Here is a 25,244-nt window from a genome sequence, read left to right as displayed (position 1 = left end):
GCAACAAACTAAACGATCATCGTGCTAAGCTAAAGGATGGGTCAAGTCAATCACATCATTGTCTAATGATGTGATCCCGTTAATCAAATGACAACTCATGTACATGGTTAGGAAACTTAACCATCTTTGATTAACGAGCTAGACAAGTAGAGACATACTAGTGACACTCAGTTTGTCTATGTATTCACACATGTACTAAGTTTCCGGTTAAGACAATTCTAGCATTAATAATAAACATTTATCATGATATAAGTAAATATAAATAACAACTTTATTATTGCCTTAGGGCATATTTCCTTCAACTATAATATGCAAGGGGTGGATAAGACAATTCCCGAGATCTTTGCAATGCTAAAGGCTGCGGAGGTAGAAATTAAGAAGTAGCATCAAGTGTTGATGGTCAACAAGACCACCAGTTTCAAGAAGAAAGGCAAAGGGAAGAAGGGGAACTTCAAGAAGAACAACAAGCAAGTTGCTGCTCAAGTGAAGAAGCCCAAGTCTGGACCTAAGCCTGAGACTGAGTGCTTCTACTTCAAAGGGACTGGTTGCTGGAAGCGGAACTGCCCAAGTATTTGGCGGATAAGAAGGATGTCAAAGTGAAAGGTATATTTGATATACATGTTATTGATGTGTACCTTACTAATACTCATAGTAGCGCCTGGGTATTTGATACTAGTTCTGTTGCTAATATTTGCAACTCGAAACAAGGGCTACGAATAAACTGAAGATTGACTAAGGACGAGGTGACGTGCACGTGGGAAATGGTTCCAAAGTCGATGTGATCGCCGTCGGCACGCTACCTCTACATCTACCTTCAGGATTAGTTTTAGACCTGAATAATTGTTATTTGGTGCCAGCGTTAAGAATGAACATTATATCTGGATCTTGTTTGATGCGAGACGGCTATTTATTTAAATCAGAGAACAATGGTTATTCTATTTATATGAGTAATATCTTTTATGGTCATGCACCCTTGATGAGTGGTCTATTTTTACTAAATCTTGATAGTAGTGATACACATATTCATAGTATTAAAGCCAAAAGATATAAGTTTAATAATGATAGTGCAACTTATTTGTGGCACTGCCATTTGGGTCATATTGGTGTAAAGCACATGAAGAAACTCCATGCTGATGGACTTTTGGAATCACTTGATGCTTGCGAACCATGCCTCATGGGCAAGATGACTAAGACTCCGTTCTCCGGAACAATGGAACGAGCGACAGACTTATTGGAAATAATACATACTGATGTATGTGGTCTTATGAGTGTTGATCCGCGTGGCGGGTATTGTTATTTTCTGACCTTCACAGATGATTTGAGCAGATATGGGTATATCTACTTGATGAAACATAAGTCTGAAACATTTGAAAAGTTCAAAGAATTTCTGAGTGAAGTAGAAAATCATCATAACAAGAAAATAAAGTTTCTACAATTTGATCATGGAGGAGAATATTTGAGTTACGAGTTTGGTCTTCATTTGAAACTATGCAGTATAGTTTCGCAACTCACGCCACCCGGAACACCACAACGCAATGATGTGTCCGAACGTTGTAACCGCACTTTATTGGATATGGTGCGATCTATGATGTCTCTTACTGATTTACCGCTATTGTTTTGGGGTTATGATTTAGAGACAGCGTCATTCACGTTAAATAGGGCACCATATAAATCCGTTGAGACAACACCTTATGAACTGTGGTTTGGCAAGAAACCCAAGTTGTTGTTTCTTAAAGTTTGGGGCTGCGATGCTTATGTGAAAAAGCTTCAACCTGATAAGCTCAAACCCAAATCGGAGAAATATGTCTTCGTAGGATACCCAAAGGAGATTGTGGGGTACACCTTATATCACAGATCCGAAGGCAAGTTATTCGTTGCTAAGAATGGATCCTTTCTAGAGAAGGAGTTTCTCTCGAAAGAAGTGAGTGGGAGGAAAGTAGAACTTGATGAGGTAATTGTACCTGCTCCATTATTGGAAAGTACTTCATCACATAAATCAGTTTGAGTGATTCCTACACAAATTAGTGAGGAAGCTAATGATGATGATCATGAAACTTCTGATCAAGTTACCACCGAACCTCATAGGTCAACCAGAGTAAGATCCGCACCAGAGTGGTACGGTAATCCTGTTCTGGAAGTCATGTTACTTGACCATGACGAACCTATGAACTATGAGGAAGCGATGATGAGCCCAGATTCCGCAAAATGGCTTGAGGCCATGAAATCTGAGATGGGATCCATGTATGAGAACAAAGTATGGACTTTGGTTGACTTTCCCGAGGATCGGCAAGCCATAGAGAATAAATGGATCTTCAAGAAGAAGACTGACGCTGACGGTAATGTTACTGTCTACAAAGCTTGACTTGTTGCGAAAGGTTTTCGACAAGTTCGAGGAGTTGACTACGATGATACCTTCTCACCCGTAGCGATGCTTAAGTCCGTCTGAATCATGTTAGCAATTGCCGCATTTTATGATTATGAAAATTGGCAAATGGATGTCAAAACTGCATTCCTTAATGGATATCTTAAAGAAGAGTTGTATATGATGCAACCAGAAGGTTTTGTCGATCCAAAAGGTGCTAACAAAGTGTGTAAGCTCCAGTGATCCATTTATGGACAGGTGTAAGCATTTCGGAGATGGAATATACGCTTCGATAGTGTAATCAAAGCATATGTTTTTAAACAGACTTTTGGAGAAGCCTGTATTTACAAGAAAGTGAGTGGGAGCTCTATAGCATTTATGATATTATATGTGGATGACATATCCTTAATAAAAAATGATACTAAATTTCTGAATAGCATAAAAGGATACTTGAATAAGAATTTTCAATGAAAGACCTCGGTGAAGCTGCTTATATATTGGGCATCAAGATCTATGGAGATAGATCAGGACGCTTAATTGGACTTTCACGAAGCACATACCTTGATAAAGTTTTGAAGAAGTTCAAAATGGATCAAGCAAAGAAAGGGTTGTTGCCTATGTTACAAGGTGTGAATTTGAGTCAGACTCAATGCCCAACCACTACAGAAGATAGAGAGAAAATTAAAGTCATTCCCTGTGCTTCAACCATAGGTTCTATCATGTATGCAATGTTGTGTACCAGACCTGATGTGTGCCTTGCTATTAGTTTAGCAGGGAGGTACCAAAGTAATCCAGGAGTGGATCACTGGACAGCGGTCAAGAACATCCTGAAATACCTGAAAATGACTAAGGATATGTTTCTCGTTCATGGAGGTGATAAAGAGCTCATCATAAACGGTTACGTTGATGCAAGCTTTGACACTGATCCGGATGACTCTAAGTCACAAACCGGATACATATTTTTTATTGAATCGTGGAGCTGTCAGTTGGTGTAGTTCCAAGTAGAGCGTCGTGGCGGGATCTACGTGTGAAGCGGAGTACATAGCTGCTTCAGAAGCAACAAATGAAGGAGTCTGGATGAAGGAGTTCATATCCGATCTAGGTGTCATACCTAGTGCATCGGGTCCAATGAAAATCTTTTGTGACAATACTGGTGCAATTTCCTTGGCAAAGGAATCCACATTTCACAAGAGAACCAAGCATATCAAGAGATGCTTCAATTCCATCCGCGATCAAGTCAAGGAGGGAGACAGAGATTTGCAAGATACATATGGATGTGAATGTTACAGACCCGTTGACTAAGCCTCTCTCACAAGAAAAACATGATCAGCACCAAGACTCCATGGGTGTTAGAATCATTACTGTGTAATCTAGATTATTGACTTTAGTGCAAGTGGGAGACTGAAGGAAATATGCCCTAGAGGCAATAATAAAGTTGTTATTTATATATTTCCTTATATCACGATAAATGTTTATTATTCATGCTAGAATTGTATTAACCAGAAACTTAGTACATGTGTGAATACATAGACAAAATGAGTGTCACCAGTTGTTAATCAAAGATGGTTAAGTTTCCTAGCCATGGACAAGAGTTGTCATTTGATGAATGGGATCACATAATTAGAGAATGATGTGATGGACAAGACCCATCCATTAGCTTAGCACTATGATCGTTTAGTTTATTGTGATTGCTTTCTTCATAACTTACATGTTCCTATGACTATGAGATTATGCAACTCCCGAATACCGGAGGAACACTTAGTGTGCTATCAAATGTCACAACGTAACTTGGTGACTATAAAGATGCTCTACAGGTGTCTCCGATGGTGTTTGTTGAGTTGACATAGATCAAGTTTAGGATTTGTCACTCCGTGTATCGGAGAGGTATCTCTGGGCCCTCTCGGTAATGCACATCACTATAAGCCTTGCAAGCAATGTGACTAATGACTTACTTGTGGGATGATGCATTACGGAACGAGTAAAGAGACTTGCCGATAACGAGATTGAATTAGGTATTGAGATACCAACGATCGAATCTCGGGCAAGTAACATACCGATGACAAAGGGAACAACGTATGTTGTTATGCGGTTTGACCGATAAAGATCTTCGTAGAATATGTAGGAACCAATATGAGCATCCAGGTTTTGCTATTGGTGATTTACCGGAGATGAGTCTCGGTCATCTCTACATAGTTCTCAAACCCGTAGGGTCCGCACACTTAACTTTCAATGACGATCGGTATTATGAGTTTATGTGTTTTGATGTACCAAAGGCAGTTCGAAGTCCCGGATGTGATCACGGACATGACGAGGAGTCTCGAAGTGGTCGAGACATAAAGATTTTTATATTGTATGATTATATTCAGACACCGGATGAGTTCCGGGGGTCACCGGATATATATCGGAGTGCCAGAAGGGTTATCAGAACCATCAGAGAAGTAATGGGCCTTATTGGGCTTAGGGGGGAGACAGAGGGGCTGCCAAGGGCTGGCCCCACGCCCCTGATGTCTACTACACAACCTTCTTCTTGTAGACGTTGTTGGGCCTCCAAGTGCAGAGGTTTGTAGGACAGTCGCAAATTTCCCTCAAGTGGATGACCTAAGGTTTATCAATCAGTGGGAGGCGTAGGATGAAGATGGTCTGTCTCAAACAACCCTGCAACCAAATAGCAAAGTGTCTCTTGTGTCCCCAAAACACCCAATACAATGGTAAATTGTATAGGTGCACTAGTTCGGTGAAGAGATGGTGATACAAGTGCAATATGGATGGTAGATATAGGTTTTCGTAATCTGAAAATATAAAACAGCAAGGTAACTAATGATAAAAGTGAGCGAAAACGGTATTGCAATGCGTTGAAACAAGCCCTAGGGTTCATACTTTCACTAGTGCAAGTTCTCTCAACAATAATAACATAATTGGATCATATAACTATCCCACAACATGCTACAAAGACTCACTCCAAAGTCACTAATAGCGGAGAACAAACGAAGAGATTATTGTAGGGTATGAAACCACCTCAAATTTATCCTTTCTGATCGATCTATTCAAGAGTCCGTAGTAAATAACATGACGCTATTCTTTCCATTCAATCTATCCTAGAGTTCGTACTAGAATAACACCTTAAGACACAAATTAACCAAAACCCTAATGGCACCTAGATACTCCAATGTCACCTCAAGTATCCGTGGGTATGATTATACGATATGCATCACACAATCTCAGATTCATCTATTCAACAAACACAAAGAACTTCAAAGAGTGCCCCAAAGTTTCTACCGGAGAGTCAATATGAAAACGTGTGCCAGCCCCTATGCATAAGTTCACGAGGTCACGGAACTCGCAAGTTGATCACGAAAACATACATCAAGTGGATCACGTGATATCCCATTGTCACCACAGATAAGCACATGCAAGACATACATCAAGTGTTCTCAAATCCTTAAAGACTCAATCCAATAAGATAACTTCAAAGGGAAAACTCAATTCATCACAAGAGAGTAGAGGGGGAGAAACATCATAAGATCCAACTATAACAGCAAAGCTCGCGATACATCAAGATCATGTCGAATCGAGAACACGAGAGAGAGAGAGAGAGAGAGAGAGAGAGAGAGAGAGAGAGATCAAACACATAGCTACTGGTACATACCCTCAGCCCCGAGGGTGAACTACTCCCTCCTCGTCATGGAGAGCGCCGGGATGATGAAGATGGCCACCGGAGAGGTATTCTCCCCTCCGGCAGTGTGCCGAAAAGGGTCTAGATTGGTTTTCGGTGGCTACAGATGCTTGCGGCGGCGGAACTCCCGATCGAGGTTTCTATCTGGAAGTTTGGGTATATATAAGAGATGTTGGAGTCAGGAACAAGTCAGGGGGTCCCTGACATGGCCACGAGGTAGGGGGCGCGCCTCCCACCCTCGTGGTTGCCTCGGGACTCTTCTGGTCCATCTCCGGTACTCCGTGGGCTTCTTCTGGTCCAAAAATGATCTCTGCGAAATTTCAGGTCAATTGGACTCTGTTTGGTTTTCCTTTTCTACGATACTCAAAAATAAGGAAAAAACAGAAACTGGCACTGGGTTCTAGGTTAATAGGTTAGTCCCAAAAATCATATAAAATAGCATATAAATGCATATAAAACATCCAAGGTTTATAATATAATAGCATGGAACAATAAAAAATTATAGATACGTTGGAGACATATCAAGCATCCCCAAGCTTAATTCCTGCTCGTCCTCGAGTAGGTAAATGATAAAAACAGAATTTTTGATGTGGAATGCTACCTAACATATTTTTCAATATAATTCTCTTTATTGTGGCATGAATATTCAGATCCATAAGATTCAAGGCAAAAGTTTAATATTGACATAAAAATAATAATACTTCAAGCATACTAACAAAGCAATGATGTCTTCTCAAAATGACATGGCCAAAGAGAGTTATCCCTACAAAATCATATAGTCTGGCTATGCTCCATCTTCACCACACAACATATTTAAATCATGCACAACCCCGATGACAAGCCAAGCAATTGTTTCATACTTTTGATGTTCTCTAACTTTTTCAATCTTCACGCAATACATGAGCGTGAGCCATGGACATAACACTATAAGTGGAATATAATGGTGGTTGTGGAGAAGAAAAAAAGGAGAAGATAGTCTCACATCAACTAGGCGTATCAATGGGCTATGGAGATGCCCATCAATAAATATCAATGTGAGTGAGTAGGGATTGCCATGCAATGGATGCACTAGAGCTATTATAAGTGTATGAAAGCTAAAAAATAAACTAAGTGGGTCTGCATCCAACTCGCTTGCTCACGAAGACCTAGGGCATTTTGAGGAAGCCCATCATTGGAATATACAAGCCAAGTTCTATAGTAAAAGATTCCCACTAGTATATGAAAATTACAACATAGGAGACTCTCTATCATGAAGATCATGGTGCTACTTTGAAGCACAAGTGTGGTAAAAGGATAGTAGCATTGACCCTTCTCTCTTTTTCTCTCATTTTTTTTGTTTTTAGGGCCTTCTCTTTTTTTATGGCCTCTTTTTTTCTCTTTTTTTATTTTTCATTTTTCGTTTGGAGTCTCATCCCAACTTGTGGGGGAATCATAGTCTCCATCATACTTTCCTCACATGGGACAATGCCCTAATAATGATGACCATCACACTTATATTTTCTTACTACTCAAGAATTACAACTCGATACTTAGAACAAAATATCACTCTATATGCCTCCGGCGGTGTACCGGGATGTGCAATGACTCATGAGTGACATGTATCAAAGAATTGTGAATGGTGGCTTTGCCACAAATACGATGTCAACTGCGTGATCATGCAAAGCAATATGACAATGATGGAGCGTGTCATAATAAACGGAATGGTGGAAAGTTGCATGGCAATATATCTCGGAATGGCTATGGAAATGCCATAATAGGTAGGTATGGTGGTTATTTTGAGGAAGGTAAATGGTGGGTTTATGGTACCGGTGAAAGTTGCGTGGTACTAGAGAGGCTAGCAATGGTGGAAGGATGAGAGTGCGTATAATCCATGGACTCAACATCAGTCATAAAGAACTCATATACTTATTGCAAAAAACTATTAGTCATCGAAACGAAGTACTACGCACATGCTCCTATAGGGATAGATTGGTAGGAAAAGACCATTGCTCGTCCCCGACCGTCACTCATAAGGAAGACAATCAAAAAATAAATCATGCTCCGACTTCATCACATAACGGTTCACCATACGTGCATGCTACGGGAATCACAAACTTTAACACAAGTATATCTCAAGTTCACAACTACTCAACTAGCATAACTCTAATATCACCATCTTCATATCTCAAAACAATCATAAAGAATCAAACTGCTCATAGTATTCAATGCACTTTATATGAATTTTTTTATTATACACATCTTGAATGCCCATCATATTACGACTAAATTCATATCCAAAGAAAATTACCAAGCTGTTTAGGACTCTCAAAATAATATAAGTGAAGCATGAGAGTTCATCTATTTCTTCAAAATAAAACCACCGTCGTGCTCTAAAAGGATATAAAGTGAAGCATTAGAGCAAATGACAAACTACTCCAAAAGATATAAGTGAAGATCAATGAGTAGTCGAATAATTATGCAACTATGTGAAGACTCCCTAACATTTAAGAATTTCAGATCTTGGTATATTATTCAAACAGCAAGCAAAACAAAAGAAAATAAAATGACGCTCCAAGCAAAACACATATCATGTGGTGAATAAAAATATAGCTCCAAGTAAAGTTACGGATGAACGAAGACGAAAGAGGGGATGCCTTCCGGGACATCCCCAAGCTTAGGCTCTTGGTTGTCCTTGAATATTACCTTGGGGTGCCTTGGGCATACCCAAGCTTAGGCTCTTGCCACTCCTTATTCCATAGTCCATTGAATCTTTACCCAAAACTTGAAAACTTCACAACACAAAACTTAATAGAAAACTCGTAAGCTCCATTAGTATAAGAAAATAAATCACCACTTAGGTACTATTGTGAACTCATTCTAAATTCATATTTGTGTAATATCTACTGTATTCCAACTTCTCTATGGTTCATACCCTCAGATACTACTCATAGATTCATCAAAATAAGAAAACAACACAATGAAAACAGAATCTGTCAAAAACAGAACAATCTGTAGCAATCTGGAGGTTTCGAATACTTATGTCACTCCAAAAATTCTGAAATAAATTGGTGGACCTGAGGAATTTGTCTATTAATCATGTTCAAAAATAATCAACCTAAACTCACTCTCCAGTAAAAAATGGCAGCTAATCTCGTGAGCACAAAAGTTTCTGTTTTTTACAGCAAGATCCCAAAGACTTCACCCAAGTCTTCCCAAAGGTTCTACTTGGCACAAACACTAATTAAAGCATAAAACCACATCTAAACAGAGGATAGATGAATTATTTATTACTAAACAGTAAAAAAAGGTAAAGAACAAAAATAAAAGTGGGTTGCCTCCTAACAAGCGCTATCGTTTAACGCCCCTAGCTAGGTATGATGATTTCAATGATGCTCACATAAAAGATAAGAATTGAAACATAACGGGAGCATCATGAAGCATATGACAAGCACATTTAAGTCTAACCCACTTCCTATGCATAGGGATTTTGTGAGCAAACAACTTGTGGGAACAAGAATCAACTTGCATAGGAAGGTAAAACAAGGATAACTTCAAGATTTTCAACACATAGAGAGGAAACTTGATATTATTGCAATTCCTACCAGCATATATTCCTCCCTCATAATAATTTTCAGTAGCATCATGAATGAATTCAACAATATAACTATCACATAAAGCATTCTTTTCATGATCTACAAGCATAGAAAATTTACTATTCTCCACATAAGCAAATTTCTTCTCATGAATAGTAGTGGGAGCAAACTCAACAAAATAACTATCATGTGAGGCATAATCCAATTGAAAGTTAAAATCGTCATGACAAGTTTCATGGATATCATTATTCTTTATAGCATACGTGTCACCACAATAATCATGATAGATAGGAGGGATGCTTTCATCATAATAAATTTGCTCATCAAAACTAGGGGGGCAAAAAATATCATCTTCATCAAACATAGCACCCCCAAGCTTGTGACTTTGCATATCATTAGCATCATGCATATTCACAGAATTCGTACTAACAACATTGCAATCATGCTCATCATTCAAATATTTAGTGCCAAACATTTTAATGCATTCTACTTCTAACACTTCGGCACAATTATCGGAATCCTTATTTTCACAAAAGATATTAAAAAGATGAAGCATATGAGGTACCCTCAATTCCATTTTTCTGTAGTTTTCTTTTATAGACTAAACTAGTGATAGAACAAGAAAGTAAAAGATTCGATAGCAAGATTTAAAGATATATCTTCAAGCACTCGCCTCCCCGGCAACGGCGCCAGAAAAGAGCTTGATGTCTACTACACAACCTTCTTTTTGTAGACGTTGTTGGGCCTCCAAGTGCAGAGGTTTGTAGGACAGTAGAAAATTTCCCTTAAGTGGATGACCTAAGGTTTATCAATCCGTGGGAGGCATAGGATGAAGATGGTCTCTCTCAAACAACCCTACAACCAAATAGCAAAGGGTCTCTTGTGTCCCCAACACACCCAATACAATGGTAAATTGTATAGGTGCACTAGTTCGGCGAAGAGATGGTGATACAAGTGCAATATGGATGGTAGATATAGGTTTTTGTAATCTGACAATATAAAAACAACAAGGTAACTAATGATAAAAGTGAGCAAAACAGTATTGCAATGCTTTGAAACAAGGCCTAGGGTTCATACTTTCACTAGTGCAAGTTCTCTCAACAATAATAACATAATTGGATCATATAACTATCCCTCAACATGCAACAAAGAGTCACTCCAAAGTCACTAATAGCGGAGAACAAATGAAGAGATTATTGTAGGGTACGAAACCACCTCAAAGTTATCCTTTCTGATCGATCTATTCAAGAGTCCGTAGTAAAATAACAAGAAGCTATTCTTTCCGTTCAATCTATCCTAGAGTTCGTACTAGAATAACACCTTAAGACACAAATCAACCAAAACCCCAATGTCACCTAGATACTCCAATGTCACCTCAAGTATCCGTGGGTATGATTATACGATATGCATCACGCAATCCCAGATTCATCTATTCAACGAACACAAAGAACTTCAAAGAGTGCCCCAAAGTTTCTACCGGAGAGTCAAGATGAAAACGTGTGCCAACCCCTATGCATAAGTTCACGAGGTCACGGAACTCGTAAGTTGATCACCAAAACATACATCAAGTGGATCACGTGATATCCCATTGTCACCACAGATAAGCACATGCAAGACATACATCAAGTGTTCTCAAATCCTTAAAGACTCAATCCGATAAGATAACTTCAAAGGGAAAACTCAATTCATCACAAGAGAGTAGAGGGGTAGAAACATCATAAGATCCAACTATAATAGCAAAGCTCGCGATACATCAAAATGTGCCGAATCAAGAACACGAGAGAGAGAGAGAGAGAGAGATCAAACACATAGCTACTGGTACATACCCTCAGCCCCGAGGGTGAACTACTCCCTCCTCGTCATGGAGAGCGTCGGGATGATGAAGATGGCCACCAGAGAGGGATTCCCCCCTCAGGCAGGGTGCCGAAATGGGTCTAGATTGGTTTTCCGTGGCTACAGAGGCTTGCGGCGGCGGAACTCCCGATTGAGGTTTCTTTCCAGAAGTTTGGGTATATATTAGAGGTGTTGGAGTTGGGAACAAGTCATGGGGGTCCCCGAGGCGGCCACGAGGTAGGTGGCCTCGGGACTCTTATGGTCCATCTCCAGTACTCCGTGGGCTTCTTCTGGTCCAAAAATTATCTCCGTGAAATTTCAGGTCAATTGGACTCCGTTTGGTTTTCCTTTTCGGCGGTACTCAAAAACAAGGAAAAAATAGAAACTGGCACTAGGCTCTAGGTTAATAGGTTAGTCCCAAAAATCATATAAAATAACATATAAATGCATATAAAACATCCAAGGTTGATAATATAATAGCATGGAACAATCAAAAATTATAGATACGTTGGAGACGTATCAACCCCCGCCATGAGCCCTGTTCGAATTGGACTATGGGGAGGGGCGGCGGCCCCTCCTTCCTTCTCTTCCCCCCTCCCTCCGTGCTGACGAAACTCTCCCTCGGCCTCAACTGGATCAAGAGTATGTGGGACATCACCGAGCTGAACGTGTGCAGATCGTGGAGGTGCGTGCGTTCGGTACTTGATCAGTTGGACTGCGAAGACGCTCGACTACATCAACCGTGTTTCATAACGCTTCCGCTTTCGGTCTACGAGGGTACGTAGACATACTCTCCCCCCTCGTTGCTATGCATCTCCTAGATAGATCTTGCGTGATCGTAGGAATTTTTTTGAAATACTGTGTTCCCCAACAGCGGTAGCACGGACCATTGATCTACAACAACATAGATATGCAAAAACTATTAGGTACTAAGATCATGATAAATTAAAGTTCAATTAATCATATTACTTAAGAACTCCTACTTAGATAGACATCCCTCTAGTCACCTAAATGATCACATGATCCATATCAACTAAACCATGTCTGAGCATCACCTGAGATGGAGTAGTTTTCAATGGTGAACATCACTACGTTGATCATATCTCCTATATGATTCACGTTCGACCTTTCGGTCTCAGTGTTCCGAGGCCATATTTGCATATGCTAGGCTCGTCAAGTTTAACCCGAGTATTCTGCATGTGCAAAACTGGCTTGCACCAGTTGTATGTGAACGTAGAGGTTATCACACCCGATCATCACGTGGTGTCTCGGCACGACGAACTATAGCAATGGTGCATACTCTGGGAGAACACTTATACCTTGAAATTTAGTGAGGGATATCTTATAATGCTACCGTCGTACTAAGCAAAATAAGATGCATAAAGGATAAACATCACATGCAATCAAAATATGTGACATGGTATGGCCATCATCATCTTGTGCCTTTGATCTCCATCTCCAAAGCACCGTCATGATCTCCATCGCCACTAGCTTGACACCTTGATCTCCATCGTAGCATCGTTGTCATCTCGCCAACTATTGCCTCCACGACTATCGCTACTGTTTGGTGATAAAGTAAAGCAATTACATGGCGGTTGCATTTCATCACTACAAAAAAAAGACACATCTGTGACATTTTGGGCAGAACGGAATTTTTTTTGTCATACATATGACACTTCTATGACGATAATTGTGACAAAACCCGGTATCATCATAGATGTGGTGGGCTCCTACTTCTATGACAAAAAGTCATGACAGAAAATGGGCTTTTCGTCCTGGGCGGGCCGGAGACGCAGCTGCATGACATTCTTTGGGCCGTCCATGACGGAAAAACCGTGGTAGAAGCGAGGGGGAGGAAAATTTCGGGGAGTTCCCGGTTACGGTGGGAGGTCGGGGGCCGAGCGATGCGCGTTTCTCTCGTACATGTACGCGCGTGTGTGCGAGGTGTTGGCTCTAACTGAACCCGAGCGAGGCGTTGGGCTCTAACTGAACCCGAGCGATTGCACTGCAGGCTATGCGTTACTGAACCCGAGCGACTGCACTGCAGGCTATGCGTTACTGAACCCGAGCGATCGATCGATGGCTGTTAACTGATCCCGATCGAGCGATTCCTTCGCTACTGCTGCTAACTGAAGCCGATCGATGCTGCCTCTGGGATGAACAGTGAGCATTGCGGGGGGTTTGGATGAACAGTGAGCGGTGGCATTGCCTCTTTATGAACAGGATCCCGTGGTGTGGTGGAGGGATGGATGAATAGTAGACGGTGGAGGGGTGCCTGGGGAGGGGTGGTTGAATAGGACCCCGTGCTGTAGAGGGCTGGATGAACAGTAGACGGTGGAGGGGTGGTTGAACAGTAGCCGGTGGAGTAGCGCAAGGTGGAGGCTGGATGAACAGGAGCCCCTGGAGGCTGGAGGAGGTCGACGGTAGCCCGTGGAGGCTGGAGGAGGTCGACGGTGGAGATGAACAGTATCCCGTGGAGTCCCGTTTTGCGGCACGCCACACCCCTCCCGATGAACAGGACCACCGTTTCGACCGTAGGATATCCGTTTCGTCCGTTTTGCGGTACGACACACCCCTCCCGATCAACATGACCCCCGTTTCGACCGTAGGAGGTCCGTTTCATCCATTTTGTGGTACGCCACACCCCTCCCGATCAACAGGACCCCCGTTTCGACCGTAGGAGGTCCGTTTCCTCCGTTTTGCGGTACGCCAGACCCCTCCCGATCAACAGGACCCCGTTCAGGCCTCGTTTCCATCGCCTGTTCCGTCCAAGCCCTCCCGATGAACACAACCACGCATTCCGTTCCGACCCATCCAGTTGGCTCCTACGCATTTCGTTGCCTCCCGATGAACACGACGCATTCTGTTGCCTCCCCATGAACACGACGACGATGCTGCCTCCCCATTAACACGACGACGACGACGCTGTTTCTCCGTTCCGACCCAGCCATGTACATGAGCCCTGGCCGTACGTATGCGTGAGTAGGCGTTCGAGACCCGGCCCGTATGTACGTATGTGTACATGCTACGTGCGCGCCTCTACTACGACATGTGCGCGCCTCTACTACGATACGTGCGCGCCTCTACATCGACCAATATATATGTACGTACATGTTCGCGACCAGAATGACAACCCTACGTACGCTTCGACCAGGTGGGTCTCGACTGTCAGGCACTTCCTTGCGTGCGAAGATGTAGCTGGTGGGTCCCAGCAGTCAGGGGGGCGAATCGTTTTTTTTGCCCGGACACACTTCCTTGCGTGCGAAGGTGTAGCTAGTGGGTCCCAGCAGTCAGGGGGAAACGTTTTTTTCACGAAATACGATGGCCCGTCTGGTGGGTCCCCGCTGTCAGGTGGAGCAATAATTATTTTGCACGTAATAAGGAGGCACTTCCTTGCTGCGGCCGTGGACCCAGCTGTTAGCCTCTCCACATACAGTCCACATCCGATGGAAGCCGTTCCTTGACCACATTGACCATGCCGCGCCAAGAGCACCAGGGCGGTGGACGACAGCGAGGCCTAGGAAGGGGACGACACGGAGCCGGGGAAGATGCGGCAGTGGATGCCCATGCGTAGAGGAGTACGAGGGTTCAGTGGTTCGCTGCGGTGTGAGGCTGCCGTCGCCGCAGAATAACAGGGGGTGTGGGTGAGTAGTGGGATGGCCTGGCCAGTGGTGGGAGTAGTAGGGGGCGGTGAGGCCTCCGCCGCATCGCAGCCGGCCACGGGAGGCAGGAGCACGAGGCACGACCGGCGCTGGTTTGGGCGGCTGGAGCAAGAAGACCAGAGGTTGAAGAAGCACTACGGCCATTGGATGGACATCGTACGGTCACTGGAGCTAGAATCGTGCATATATTGACTAAGTTGACAAAGCCTTCTGTCCCCGTCAACTTAGTAGGCCCACAAGTCAGCCTGCCACTATACTGGGTCCCAGCTAACAGGGTGAGTATTCATTTTTTTGTGCATAATAAGGAGGCACTTCCTTGCGTGCGAAGATATTACTGGTGGGTCCGAGCTATCAGCGGCGGTAACATTTTTTCACGAAATATAGAGGCCCTTTCGGTGGGTCCCTGAGTTCAGGTGGAGGAATCATTATTTTGCGCGTAATAAGGTGGCATTTCCTTGCGTGCGGCCGTGGACCCAGTTGTCGGCCTCTCCACGTACAGTCCACTTCAGATGCATGTCGGTCGTTGACCATGTTGACCAGGCCGCGCCGAGAGCACCAGGGCGGTGGACGACGGCGAGGCCTAGGAAGGGAACGAGATGGAGGCAGGGAAGAATTGGCAGTTGTTTCCCACGCGGAGGGGAGTACAACTATACGAGGGTTTACTGGTTCGTCTGCCATCGCCGGAGAATAACAGCAAGTGTGGTTGAGTAGAGGGATGGCTAGGCCAACGATGGGAGTACGGTGGGGCGGTGAGGCCTGCGCGGCAACACAGCCGGCCACGGGGAGGAGGGAGCAGGCAGTCCTCCCGCCGACGCTTGTTTGAGCAGCTGGAGCAGGAAGAGCAGAGATTGAAGAAGCACGACGGCCATTCGATGGACATCCAACAGTCACTGCTTGTGCGTCAACCTTTTTTTAGGAAAGCCTCAAATCTGTGGAAAACAGCATACATCCCATTTGCTAATTCTTAAGGTTTTTTTGGAGCCCATATTGTTTTTGTTAGCATTACAGCCCATATTGTGGCCACGGTTAAAACATTATACGAAATTTTGCATATTTCGGTGCGGTCTGAACTGTTTTTAATCCCAAAATTTTGACTCACATTCAAACTGATTTTAAAAATAAATGTATATCAATATAAAATCCAACAAATTCTCCACGCATAAAAATTAATGTAATTTAAAATCTTGAAATGAAAAAAAAGATATTTGAAACTAATTGCCGGTTTGATGTGTTTTAAAAATGTACAACCCATTTCTCATTACTGATGGGCCATTTTGTCGGCCAACCGAATGAAAGCTCTCCTCGTCTTGAAAGATTTGCAGCCCAACAGGCCTGACAAAGTGACTTACTTGGCAAATCACAAAAAAACTGGGCTGTAGCTGTGGACCCAGGTGTCAGTCCATTTGTTTTTTAGTCCATTTGGTGGGCTTGGTGAAACAATGATGTAGCATCTATGCAGCCTGTTTAAATCCCATTTGCATTTTTCTCAAAATCCGTAGACTTGCTGGGCTGGGTGAAAATATCATGTTGGGCTAGACGGAGAAATGTTATAAAAACATAAACACATGATTGCACGTCAGTAAAATCTTTGCAAGCTTATGTACGCAATCACTAGGAGTTAACTTGCCAAGTTATATATAAACAATTATTATTATTATTTTGTAAGAACTTTCAACTTATGAAATAAAATATCATTTTAATTTGATGAGTTAATAGTACGTGGGGTATTATTATTTTTTAGGCTAGACGTGGGACAGTTGAGTTGGTTCTAGGGGAAAGTACTGGGAGAAAACTTAGTTTACATCGAAAAAGAAAGTGGGAGAAAATTCAGAGACCTGCTGGGTCCACCTGAGGAGGGGAATATGTTGGGAGGAAGGAGATTCAAAGCACCACAGTCGAGTGAACTAGTTTTTTTACGGACAAGTGAACTAGTTTACATACATAAGCAAATAGCCACTAAAAAAGCAATCAGGTTAATGGGTTCTTAAAAGAAATATTTCGGACAAAACAGATAATTGCGATACATAGGCTAATGCATGAAACACTCAGATGATAAAGGTGCTTATAAACAGATAAAGTACAACATCTAGACCTTCCTGGCACGCTTGATCATGACGCTGCGGCTATCTGTGTACTCGTCGGTTACGGGAAGCAGACACGCCCTCATGTCCAAGATCTGCCTGTACATGTCTTAGCATGCGTATGCGTCCTTGGCCGCGTAGGTTATGTAGGCTAAATTCAGAGATACCTCCCACGTGTTCAGGTCGTCTTCTTTCATGTTGGCGTATCAGGGGTCGATGATGATCTCAGTGAGGTCAACCACGGAGTCCTTCTCCTGCCCGTTGCTGATGATCTTGTATTGCTTCTGGATGTCAACAAGCTTGTTCCACCAGATGGCCGAATCGTCACGTTCTTCCTTCTCTCCATCGTAGCGAAGGTGCAGTCAGCGCTGCCGATGAAACGGGCGAATGCTCCAGAACCTGGTGCAGCCATAGGACTGAGGCGAGGCAGAGCTTCACCGAGTCCGTATCGTTGGTGTACATCACATTCAACTTGGTGCAGCCATAGGACTGAATGGCGAACTCAAAGGGGAACTCCTTGCTGAAGTCCATATCCAGCAGGCTCACCCCTCGGATCGCCATTGGAGTCTCTTCGAGTGAACGAGTGTGTAGGCGGTGGCGGCAGTTCGTTTTTCAGCTCTTGGGGAACTGGATTCAACAGTAAGCTGACTGGGTACATGCGACAACAGTTACTACCCCTCCCTCGTCCGCTGCACGCCTAGAAGAAGATTCACCCTCGGCCACACGTCGGTTCATGAGCGGGTCTGTATTGGTACTGTAATAACATGAGTTAGTGGTCACTTTACTTAAATTTAATTAGCTTTAATAGAAATTTGTACTTAAAACAAGCAATGCATTCGCTCGTTCTATCAGTGCCACAGGATCAACATGCACAACAATTAGAATTATTATTCTCAGGACGCACACGATCAGCACATTTGTCGCACTTTCACAAAGATAATACTACCAATTTTGAACTGTTTGTTATGGTTGTTGTCCTCTGCATCATCATGCCGTGTTTCCCAGCTCGCAAGATTCAGAACCAACAAATAAGATCCAAATAATAAGTACAACAATGATGCCTACACATCTCATTGATTCTCAGCTTGCAAGATTCAGAACCAACAAATAAGATATAAATAATAAGTACAACAAAGATGCCTACACATCTCACCGATTCCCAGCTTGCAAGATTCAGAACCAACCCATTAGAGCCTTTTGATAAAGTGAATATCGGGATTAAATCCATCTTGGCTAGCCATGTCATAAAATCGAAGAACTTGGCAAATGCTCTTGACCGTCACAACATCTGTAGTTGAGTATTCCTGTTTGCACAACATGTTTGCACAACACAAACAAGGAGACAGGAGAGCATGATTTCGCTTTAATAGCGGCCTCCTTGAACTCAACCTCTAGCTCTACTTGGATGAGGTTTGCCTGGAGTTCCATGATTCAATTCATGCACCTTTTTCTGCAGTTCACCTGAAATGAAGCAAAGATTGCATCATTCAGCTAGCAAGAAGTACTTGCTCTTGTGAGCTGTCAGGTTCTTCTTTAGTAGTTGCACTAAAATTGAGGAACATTAAGGTTGGTTGTCCGGCTCATGTAAGGTGCAACTATAATTTTCTTATCCTTTTGTGCAGTTCCACTAAAATAAAGTGCCATTGTGGTGACAGTGACGGCTCCATCTTGCAAAGGCTAATAAAATGTTGCATGAGATTACCAGCAGAACTTGACAGAGATTTTGGAAACTCCAATCACCATTTTGTGCAGTTCCACCAAAATTGAGAGATGTTGCCCATGTGACATTTTAGTTGAACTGCACAAGACACTCATTCCAAAAAAAGTGTTCTGTGCAGTTCACCAAAAGGTCACAATAGCAACATGGATATCCCTATCTGCACAAAAAGATAGAAAGTAAGAAGTTGCTGGTCAATAAGAATATACGAAACATATACAAAATGAAAAGAAGCATCTTAATTATGTTCATGGCAATCATGCAAGGACAGTAGAAATTTTAAAGCGTCAGCAATGCTTCATGTTACCAGAAGCATTACGATCAACAATGAGATTCCTCAAATATGAGATTACTTTAATGGTGGCATTGCTTGTTTACTAGACACAGTAAATCAACAGCAGCTAAAGAGTTGGTTTAAGGGCATGGGACCGTGGGGACACCAGGACACTCAGTAGCGTAAAGGAGCAACTTACTTATCATACTGGGGAAAACAACAGGAGTGCCATTGTACTATGTGAGGGCAGCAAATCTAATCCTGGAGACCTTTTACTATGTGAGGGCAGCAAATCTAATCCTGGAGACCTTTTACTATGTGAGGGCAGCAAATCTAATCCTGGAGACATTTTACTATGTGAGGGCAGCAAATCTAATCCTGAGACCTTTTACCATGTGAGGGCAGGAAATCTAATCCTGGAGACCTTTTACTATGTGATGGAAGCAAATCTAATCCTGGACATACTCTGTTGACTTGTCCACGAGCTGCCACTTTATATCCCTTTTTCAACCAATAATAGATCTGTTCCTTATCCAGTTTGTACTGCGTTTTCCCATTATTTCCCTTTTCAACCAAGAGATCGGTTGGGTATCCGGTCTCTACTACTTTCACCATATTATTTCCTCTTTGAATCAAGTCCTAGATTCATGCTACAACTTTCCCCCCTTTCTTCATTGTTTGAACAAAGCCCTAGATTCGAATACATGAAGTAGCTTTACCTCTAATAATACTAAAGATTTAGGTGGCTTTGGAAGAGCTGATGGGAGTAGAAAAAGATGCACATGCAGACACATGGGGAGCTGGGGCAGTAGAGCAAGGCCGCTTTCGAAGAACTTATACCTGAGGGTCACCGGGATGTCGGCGGCGGTAGGTCGGATCTGCGGACAATACGGCAGGGAGGAAGAAGGGTCGGAGGACCTCCCGAGCCGGCCATGTGTTGGAGAGAACGGCACGGGTAGAGGATCGGGCCCCTCCGATAGCTGTGGGTTTCCTCCCTCGGCGGCGATGACCGCATGAACGATGCACATTTTAGTCCTCTACACACACCGGCTGAAGGGATCCGGCCGGATCTGTGACCAGCGGTGAGCAGCGAGAAAATGTTGCTACTGCCATCTTGTTTATATCTGGAGATAATGAGAGAATGAAGAGAGCAACCCTAGTAAAGCAAGCGCTCAGGCCCCTGCGTCCATATATAGTGGAGTGATTATCGTTTTTCTCTCCACAACAAGCGTTTCAATTTGTGTACGTGGCATTAAAGAAAAGAAACTCTCTATTTAAGGTGACTACTGTACGACTCCTACTTACTACTAGTAGTACTATAGTATTGTTCACTTGTGCTCCCTGCCCCTCCATTCATTGAACAACCCCACGGGTGAATAAACATACAATAAGTACTGTATTTATATAGAACGAACAAGCTCGAACTATTTTCGCGTAGTTAAAAGTTGAGGGCGGGGCTTTTCCCGGGCAGTATGCGTGGCAGTTTTCGGTTAGGGCCAGAAGACTATTTTAATTTATTTATTTTAAACTTCGAGACGGCCACATAGCATGGAGCCGACCCCAATGATTTTAAGCTTATAGGCACGGTACACGCTATCCTAGACTACTATACACATGAAACTACCACACGAGCGTCCGAGCTGCGCTTGGCTCTTCGCCTCTTCGGGAAGTCAAACAATGATGGAATACTACTGCACTGGAGGAGGAGTACAGTACGCTTATGGCCATCTGACACCGATTGAACTGCTGCATGTCCACCGCGTGCAGGAGGGAGAGCATGTAGCGAAAGCTTCTCCTAGTCTTGCCAGCCACCACGCTCATGGGCGAGGAAGGGACGCTCCTGCCTTTGCGTGTATGACAGGTGGGCCCTACAGGTGTGTGGCCAACCTGTCATACAGCCAAAGGCAGGTGCAGTTAAGTCCGCGAGGGAGAGGATAATCAAACTTCTCGTTGATGTATGAGTTGACGCGACACATCAAAGCACTGCACTCGATATATTTCAATAATTTGCGTGTGTGACTCCTAGATGCAGAGGCCGGGGATCATCATCCTCCTTTTCGAGAAAAAACAGACGCGTGTGTGAGAGGACGAGTGCGTGCGTGCACCTCTTCTCTTCCTGTATAACGTACTACTAAACTCAGAGTACAAGTTTTTGTGGGTGGCACGATGGTGCGTGCGAGAAGTCCCGAGAGATAGGTTTAATGCATTAGTTGCAATGCATGCATGCATAAAGTACATGCATTGGTCAATTTTCTCTTAATACTTGCATGCAATGATTTAATGCACCTTGGAATCTGAACATGTGTTGGGGAACAACCAAATTGAGCCTTATAAAATGGAAAAACTAAAATTTTGAGATAAGCCCTATAAAATCGGAAAGGAGGGAGTAGAAAAAGAAGTACTCCATCCGGGAATAGTGCCGCGCTTCGAAACTAGAACCGTCAATAAATTTTGAGCTTGCGTCTCGTCACATTCCAAATTACTCCACGCTATATTGAATTGCAAACCTGTTCACACCGGTCACAACCTAAACCGTTTCCCACTTAGGAGCGTATTAGTACTCGGTTATAAATACTAGTATGCCAAGATGACTGCACATTCCTCCTCAACTCCTCATCCACAAAAATAAACAAGTCATTCAACATCCTTCCCTTGTGTCTGCCATGGCCAGCGTGAGTTCTGGGTCGAGAAATTGCCACCACGGAGAGGCAAGCATGGAAGCGGAAGCACGAGAGATGTCCCGCCTCGCTGCGAGAGTAGCCGACATGTCCCGCCACGCGGAAGTAGCAGCACAGAGGTCCCGCCACACCGCTGAAGCAGCACGGAGGTCCCGCTGCACCGTCGATGCAGCAGATTGGTCCGGCCGCGCCACGGAAGCAGCAGCGATGTCCCGCCGCGCCGCGGCGGCCTAGGAAAATTTCTCACGGGCAGGCAATGACTATTACAGGTGCATGCATGCGATCGTCCATAGCCAGATGGATCAGATCTCCGGCTCGACATGGTTGCAGGACGACATGATAGCCTCGTTTGAATAGGCTACTAGCGTCATCTGGCAACTAAGGGAGGGCAATGAGAGGCTCCAGGCCGAGCGCGACCTGTTGAGGGAGAAGATCGTCCGAAGTGCAGACCTGTAGGAGGAGACCAGTGCCTTGTTGAAGAAACTTATGGACGAGAATGACATGGTCCGCAACAAGCGCTAAAGGCTGGTGGAGGAATCCGTGGATGTTCTCAAGCAGCGTCTTGAGGATATGAAAGAGCTCATCGCAGCTTGTCGCGGAGACTAGTTTCCTGGTTTCTTTTGATGTAATAATCGATTTAGGATGTGGATTGTGTCGTCGGTTGTGAAATGTTGGGTTCTAGCGCGGATGTTTGGCCTTTGTTGGCCTCTTGGGATGTTGCGATTTCAATCTGGTAGCTTTTAGTCCTTCGTGTTAGGCTGGAGTTGTGCTAAACTTCTTGTGAATTGTGGTGGTTTTCAGTAATGAAAATCAGAAGGGGCAAGCCCTTCTTTGATCAAAAAAATTAATCGTCCTTATATATTCATCAGTCTTGCTATAAGTCGCAGTAGATGCTATATAGGTCCGTCGGATCTTACATCAAGATCTGTGCTTTCAGATTTTCTTTTCTCTCTCTTAAATCTCAGTCGAGTGAGACATAGCCACGCCATTAAACAGAGGCTCGGTCACCATTAATGGAGACCTTGGGAGAGAGGTGGACGGCAGATGGAGGTCAAAGGGCTCTCCTCCCGATAAGCACGCGCAGGGATCTGATCGCACGCCTCTCGTACTCAAATAGCTACCCTGCACGGCGCATCCTAGCTAATAAAAAATGGGGACGCGTGGCGGCACGTAAACGGTACTAGTAAGTAGAACGCCCACGGTTTCAATAATACTTGTGTTTCCGATTGTAACGTGACAGCACTTGTTCCAAAATGACTTTGTTGATTGTTAATGTGTGCGCCTTCGCAAATCGGACTGCAAATTTACCACAACATGTTGGTGCCATGTCATGGCACCAAGCCAAGTTTCATTATTTTCATGCGTGTTTTGGATTTACAGGAATTAAAAAACTAAGTTTCTCAATGTTTCCAACCCAGCCACGACGCCCAGAATTTTGAATTTCATTCCCATTTCTTGCATGGAACCTAGAAATTTACCCGAGGACACACATGTGATTTTTCAACCAACTTTGGTGCACTGGAACATGTGCTTGTATTTCAAATTTGAATTATGCACACAAAGGTGACACGTTCCCTCCCAGAACCATGAGCCTTCTTGAGAGAAGCTCCGATTTGCAAGAAGCTTATACCAAAATTTGTTCCTATTTGGCCAAATTTTTTTACCACGGCATGGTACTACCATGACATGACACCATGCCAAGTTTCATGATTTTAAAACCAAGTTTCTCAATGTTCTCGACCGAGCCACGATGCCCAGATGTTTGAATTTTATTCTCATTTTTTGCATGGGACCTACTCCCTCCTTCCATCTATATAGGGCCTAATGTGTTTTTCAAGACAGCCTTTGACTATTGACAAGATTAATAGCACATGAGATGTATACTATGAAAATTATATTATTGGAAGCTCCTTTGACATACAAAATTGAAGGTATGCTTTGTGTAAGTTGCATGTCATATATTATTGCTCTAATGTTTGGTCAAAGTTAGCCTCGAAAAACGCATTAGGACCTATATATATGGAAGGAGGGAGTAGAAATTCACCCGAGGACACAAATGTGATTTTTCAACCAACTTTGGTGCACGGGAGCATGTGCTTGTAGTTCAAATTTGAATTATGCACATTAAATGACCAAAAACTCAATTAATGTGTAAATAAGGCCAAACGAACCCGGAATAATTCCAAAATTTAACAGGGCACTCATGTAGTTCTACGTTGCCTTTGTAAATAAACTCAAGGGGGACAATGTATATCGTTTCGCACTCAAAGGTGGCACGTTCCCTCTCAGAACCATGGGCCTTCTTGAGAGAAGCTTCAGTTTGCAAAAGCTTATACCAAAATCTGTTCCTATTCGGCCAATTTTTTTATCACAACATGGTAGTACCATGACATGACATCCATGCCAAGTTTCATGATTTTCAGACGTCTTTTGGATTTACAAGAATTTTAAAACCAAGTTTCTCAATGTTCTCGGCCGAGCCATGATGCCCAGATGTTTTAATTTTATTTTCATTTCTTGCATGGGACCTAGAAATTCACCTGAGGACACAAATGTGATTTTTCAACCAACTTTAGTGCACGAGAGCATGTGCTTGTAGTTTAAATTTGACTTATGCACATTAAATGTCCAGAAACTCAATTAATGTATAAAAAACGACAAACGAACCCGGAATAGTTCCAAAATTTAACAGGGCACTAATGTAGTTCTATGTTGCCTTTGTTAAGAAACTCAAGGGGGGCAGCGTATATCGTTTCACACTCAAAGGTGGCACGTTCCCTCTTAGAACCACGAGCTTCCAAATCGGCCCAATTTTTTTACCACAACATGTTAGTGCCATGACATGAGACCATGCCAAGTTTCATGATTTCCAGGCGAGTTTTGGATTTACATGAATTTAAAATCAAAGTTTCTCGATGTTCTCGGCCGAGTCATGACGCCCAGATGTTTGAATTTCATTATCATTTCTTCCATGGGACCTAGAAATTCAACTAAGGACACACATGTGATTTTTCAACCCACTTTGGTGCACCGGAGCATGTGCATGCAATTCATATTTAGATTATGCACATTAAAAGTCCAGAAACTCAATTAATGTATAAAAAAGCCAGATGAACCCGAAATAATTCCAAAATTTAATAGGGCACTGATATAGTTCTATGTTGCCTCTGTAAATAAAATCAGGGGGGAGGCAGCGTATATCGTTTCGCACACAAAGGTGACACGTTCCCTCTCGGAACGACGAGGCTTGTTGAGAGAATCTCTGGTTTTGCAAGAGGCTTATACCAAAACTTGTCCCAATTCAGCCAAAAATTATACGTATGAAAATAGGGTTTAGATTATCCCAAACATCTCGCTACCTAGACCAATAATGTACTATGATTTGAATTCAA

Source organism: Triticum urartu, chromosome 2A (assembly GCF_056163025.1).
Source record: "Triticum urartu cultivar PI428250 chromosome 2A, HENAU_Tu73, whole genome shotgun sequence".
NCBI classification, from domain to species: Eukaryota; Viridiplantae; Streptophyta; class Magnoliopsida; order Poales; family Poaceae; genus Triticum; species Triticum urartu.
Note: the sequence above shows the minus strand (reverse complement) of the source record.